A 6,354-nucleotide genomic window follows, 5' to 3' on the forward strand; every position below is an offset into this window, starting at 1 on the left:
CCATAATGGAGGCCTAGCCCGGCCCAGTAATCCATCCTTCTGCTGGGGCCTCTCTTACACAACCAGCTACATGGAGGGGCTCATGTCACGCTGACCAAGACGACCAACCTCAAACATCCACACAGATATCTGAACCAGCCAGAGTCTTACCCTGCTCTCTCTCACTCTTTCTCCATGTCTTTCTATCTGTCCCTCTCTCTCACTCTCTCTGTGTGTCCCTCTCTCTCTGTCTCTTTCTAGCTCTCTTCATCCAGCCCTACTCTCACTCACTCCATCGCCCCTTTTGGTCTGACGCCATCACTCTAGCTCAGGGTAGATTTCAGGCCTATTCTCCAAATCTTCTGACACTTAGTGGCTGCTCCAGTTGCTCCTGCCCCGACATCTTATTTCATAGGCCCAGGGAGTGGGAGTTTGGCAAGCTGCTAATACATGAAACCAATATGACTTCCACAACTGGTCGGTGGAAAAAGGCATCAGGAACCTTGCTTCGGGTATGATAGCTTCTGCTGGGTGATATGGACAACCAGGAACTGTGATCATTGCTTGTGTGTGTTGTGTGTGTGTGTGTGTGTGTGTGTGTTGTGTGTGTGTGTGTGTGTGTGTGTGTGTGGTGTGTGGTGTGTGTGTGTGTGTGTTGTGTGTTGTGTGTGTGTGTGTGTCTCTCTCACTCTCTCTCTCTCTCTGGCTTCCCCAGGTTACGTTGCTCTGGGGGTAACAGTCACACGGCTGGAAACATTATATTAGCCCAGGAAATAAGCCCGAGCCACCTTCCAGTAATAAAAGTGGTGGCTATGTATTCCTCTCTCTCTAACAGACTTAGCAGACCTGCCAGCTTCACTCCCAGGATAAAGACATGAGTGGGATCTGACAGGTCTTTCACACAGTAATGTGGCCCTACCTCAGGCCTTTCTGTTCATACAGTCACATACCTCTCTAGCCAGAGCAGTGATGGACCTCAGGCCTTTCTGTTCATACAGTCACATACAGTGGCTTGCGAAAGTATTCACTCCCCTTGGCATTTTTCTTATTTTGTTGCCTTGTATAATTTGATTTACACAACATGCCTACCACTTTGAAGATGCAAAATATTTTTTATTGTGAAAGAAACAAGACAAAAAAAGAGAAAACTTGAGCGTGCTTAACTATTCACCCCCCCAAAGTCAATACATTGTAGAGCCACCTTTTGCAGCAATTACAGCTGCAAGTCTCATGGGATATGTCTCTATAAGCTTGGCACATCTAGACACTGGGATTTTTCAGGGCAAACTGCTCCAGCTCCTTCAAGTTGGATGGGTTCCGCTGGTGTACAGCAATCTTTAAGTCGTACCACAGATTCTCAATTGGATTGAGGTCTGGGCTTTGACAAGGCCATTCCAAGACATTTAAATGTTTCCCCTTAAACCACTCGAGTGTTGCTTTAGCAGTATGTTTAGGGTCATTGTCCTGCTGGAAGGTGAACCTCCGTCCCAGTCTCAAATCTCTGGAAGACTGAAACAGGTTTCCCTCAAGAATTTCCCTGTATTTAGCGCATCCATCATTCCTTCAATTCTGACCAGTTTCCCAGTCCCTGCCAATGAAAAACATCCCCACAGCATGATGCTGCCACCACCATGCTTCACTGTGGGGATGGGGTTCTTAATGTGATGAGAGGTGTTGGGTTTGCGCCAGAGTGTTTTCCTTGATGGCCAAAAAGCTACATTATAGTCTCATCTGACCAGTGTACCTTCTACCATATGTTTGGGGAGTCTCCCACATGTCTCCCACATGTCAAACGTGTTTGCTTATTTTCTTCTTTAAGCAATGGCTTTTTTATGGCCACTCTTCCGTAAAGCCCAGCTCTGTGGAGTGTACGTCTTGAAGTGGTCCTATGGACATATACTCCAATCTCCACTGTGGAGCTTTGCAGCTCCTTCAGGGTTATCTTTGGTCTCTTTGTTGCCTCTCTGATTATCTTCTTTGGGAAAGGTGGGACACTAGCGCCCCATCTCGACAACATCTGGTGAAATTGCAGAGCGCGAAATTCAAAATACAAACATCGTAATATTAAACATTCATGAAAATACAAGTGTCATACGTCATTTAAAAGCTTATCCTCTTGTTAATCCAGCCGCTTTTTCAGATTTCAAAAAGGCTTTACGGCGAAAGCATACCATGTGATTATCTGAGGACAGCGCCCAGCATACAAAAGCATTAAAAACATTTTCCAAACTAGCGTCACAAAAGCCTGTGGCCTGTGTTCTTTCAATGGAATAGTTAAAGCACGGCATTTTCAGCCCTACTCTAATGTTAACTCTATAAATGGCCCAGTTCTGTCCCTATAGACATGCTAAACCATCTTCTCCTGTGCTAGCAATGCTGCAGGAGATTGATGGAAATCCCCATTATTGGTTTAGCATTTTTTAGGAAATGAGGTGTGGCGCATTGGAGTGTGTCTAACATTGTAACTTTCTGGGAGAGATCCTGGCTTTCCCCCAGTCAGCAAAAAGCTTTTATTGGCAAGAGAGAGGTGCTGATCCGAATCTGCTATCTACAATCTATGATCAACCTTTAGGTGGAGGGAGCAGACTAGTAGCATGCTCATGTGAGCAAGCGCCATGTGTCCTCCATCTCTGTCAAGTTCCATCTTTTCTGTCCTAAATTAGTCCTTATACCCCAGATGCTTTCTTATGGTGGACAGTGATTCATTTTGTCTAGGTCAGGAAGGCTGGGGTAGTAGTCTGTGTAGAATGTGTATGTCCTTACCAGTCCCCCTGATGTGGAGGCAAATCTGTGTGTGTGTGTGTGTTTGTGTGTGTGTGGAAGCCATCTGCAGAGCTCATTTAGATGGGGTTATGTGGTTTAACCATTACATTCAACTGGATCTGCTCTCATGCTGACCTGTGCTACGGTTAGAGCCATGCGAGTAGGGTTTTTGTGAGATGTTTGTGGGGCTGAATTGGACTGTTGGATTGCGACCCTAAAACAGATTTGCTTTTTCTTTGCCAACAAAAGAGACGACCACAAAAGCCAATCGGGTTCTGCCTCATTTGGCCCTGTGCAAAGCATATGTCCGTCCATCCTCCCTGCATTCTGCCCTTAAAGATGGACTGTAGCTCTGCCTTACATAGACGCCCTGCCCTTGCTAGTGCATGACAATGCCTTCAAACACACTCACTTGTTGAGGCCTACTCCTTCTATGGTGTCTCTTTACAACCCCCCCTTGTCTGAGCAAATGTGCTTCTCTGACGTTTCAGACACATTTTTCTAATGTTTTACACTTCATATAATCCGGTGTGTATAGAGAAGCCCAGTTTGGGGGTGACATAATTGATGGCACCCATGACCCTTAGGGGGTCAATCTGGTGGAAAGGGCAACCTTTCAATCACCAAGGAGATCACAAGTACCACGCACACACACACACGCCACACACACACACGCACACCATACACACGTACACACGCACACKCCAACTCATCTCTAGGGGCCTGAATAGACATAAGACCTCCTCCCACCCCTTCTCTGTAAGAGGCCTAGTGTTTTTCCAGCCCCCCACCCCTCAGCCTGTTCACTCCAATGCCTGCTCAGCTTTAGTGATGTCAACAMTCAGGGGCCTTCAAAGTGGAAAGGAGCCTGCACAGTGATGAGACCAAGTCAACACATGACACTAATTCACCCCAACCATCCCAGTCAGTCCCCCTGCAGAAGCTTTAGCTATCTTCCCACCAGTCCTCGTGGACATTTGGCAAATCAACTGTCAGCCAGGTGTCTATAGGGTGCGTCTCTGATAGGCAGGAGTAGGTAAGAGCACCACTTTTATTACTGGACGCTGTGTGATGTCACAGGAAAGTGAATGTGGCTCGGGCTTATTTCCTGGGCTAATATAATGTTTCCAGCCGTGTGACTGTTACCCCCAGAGCAACGTAACCTGGGAAGCCACACACACACACACACTCAGCATGATCACAGTTCCTCCATATTACCCAGCAGAAGCTATCAATTACCTGAAGCAAGGTGCCTGATGCCTTTTTCCACCGACCGGTTGTGGAAGTCATATTGGTTTCATGTATTAGCAGCTTGCCAAACTCCCGCTCCCTGGGCCTATGAATAAGATGTCAGGGCAGGAGCAACTGGAGCAGCCACTAAGTGTCAGAAGATTTGGAGAATAGGCCTGAAATCTACCCTGAGCTAGAGTGATGGCGTCAGACCAAAAGGGGCGATGGAGTGAGTGAGAGTAGGGCTGGATGAAGAGAGCTAGAAAGAGACACAGAGAGAGAGGGACACACAGAGAGAGTGAGAGAGAGGGACAGATAGAAAGACATGGAGAAAGAGTGAGAGAGAGCAGGGTTAAGACTCTGGCTGGTTCAGATATCTGTGTGGATGTTTGAGGTTGGTCGTCTTGGTCAGCGTGACATGAGCTCCTCCATGTAGCTGGTTGTGTAAGAGAGGCCCCAGCAGTCGTAAACAGAAGGATGGATTACTGGGCCGGGCTAGGCCTCCATTATGGGCAGCTTGTAGTTGGCACAGAGAGTCTGACGAGGAGGCCTGTACATTGCTGGGACTGGTAAATGTGGCTGTGCCAGGGAGTTGGGGGAAAACTGAAAGAGGTAGAGCTGCCATTCAGACAGACAGAGGTGGGCAGAGCAGTAAGGTATATGCTTTCCCTATCTCTAACCACTGATAAAGGGTCAGATATGTCTTTACTCTGCAATGGATAAGGTTAGAATTGAGGGTAGGMTAATCTGATCTTAGATCTGTGGGTAACTTTTAACTACAGTGTGGGGAGAAGAGTGTGTCATAACCTGGTCCAAAAGAGGAAGTAGAGRCAGATATAATCCAACATGCCTGCAACTGCTGATCTGAAGTCAGGCAGTAAGACTTTTCATGGGGTGTTAACAATTTGAAAGATACTCTAGGGTCAGTCTGAATGCACTACAGTATTTATGGTATGTGAACCKCTCTGGAGCTTATTTTCCTATCACTTCCTACTTCCTCTCCAGTAATATACTTTCTGTAAGTTACACTGTGACCAAACCAGTCACTTTTGGACTGGTAGTGAAGCATAGCACCATAATAACACAGCCCCGTCTACCCTGACTTTTATTTTGTTCCCAGTCGTTCTATATGGAAACACAAATGGTGGTATTTGAGATCAGATGTTAGATAGTTGTTTGTTAGTTGTGCGTGTCACCAGGTGACGTGGAGYGGATCTGTGTCTGCACCACGTACTCTTACTACTGGTGTCCCCCAAGGCTCAGTTCTAGGCCCTCGTCTTTCCATACACCAAGTTACTCGGCTCCGTCATATCCTCACATGGTCTCTCCTATCATTGCTATGCGGATAACACTCAACTACTTTTCACCTTCCCCCCTTCTGACACCCAGGTGGTGACACTCATCTCTGCGTGCCTGGCAGATATCTCAACTTGGATGACGGCCCACCACCTCAAGCTCAACCTCGACAAGACTAAGCTGCTCTTCCTCCCGGGGAAGGCCTGTCCGCTCTCCATCACAGTTAACAACTCCACAGTGTCACCCTCCCAGAGTGGAAAGAATCTTGGCGTGACCCTAGACAACACCCTGTCGTTCTCTGCAAACATCAAAGCAGTGACTCGCTCCTGCAGGTTCATGCTCTACAACATCTGTAYAGTACGACCCTACCTCACACAGGTCCTAATCCAGGGTCTTGTCCTGTACCGCCTGGACTACTGCAACTCGCTGTTGGCTGGGCTCCCTGCTTGTACCACCAAACCCTTGCAACTTATCCAGAACGCCTGGTTTTCAACCTTCCCAAGTTCTCTCATGTCACCACGCTCCTTCACAGACTCCACTGGCTTCCAGTTGAAGCTCACATCCACTACAAGACCATGGTACTTGCCTACGGAACAGCAAGAGGAACTGCCCATCCCTACCTTCAGGCTATGCTCAAACCCTACACCCCAAACCGAGCACTCCGTTCTGCCACCTCAGCTCAGCCCAGTCCAGTCCAATCTCCTCTGTCCTGGCACCAATGGTGGAAACCCCCCCTCTCTGGATAAGTGTCTGCTAAATTACTAAAATGTAAAATGTGTCAGTGAGAAGCCGCGGGCTGCCCTGGGGTTTGGTCTTTAGAAGTTGTTCTCAGTCTATGTTTGTATTCGTTTACCTAAGCTAGGAAATCTGGAGGCCTTTCTTTAGATTAAATGCACAATGCTTGGAAGCTGTGGACAAGAGTATAGAGCTGGATCTGGGTGTGGCAGCATAGGTTCCCCTCTGCCCTTTCTCTCCCCCTTGGTCCCTACCCCGGGTCACGGGGACATCTCTGGTCAGCATCAGGAAGCTGAGGACGGGTGCTGTCATCTGGATGTAAACAGAGGGGGACGAGGGGGCCACCCGGTG

Source organism: Salvelinus sp. IW2-2015, unplaced genomic scaffold (assembly GCF_002910315.2).
Source record: "Salvelinus sp. IW2-2015 unplaced genomic scaffold, ASM291031v2 Un_scaffold1969, whole genome shotgun sequence".
NCBI classification, from domain to species: Eukaryota; Metazoa; Chordata; class Actinopteri; order Salmoniformes; family Salmonidae; genus Salvelinus; species Salvelinus sp. IW2-2015.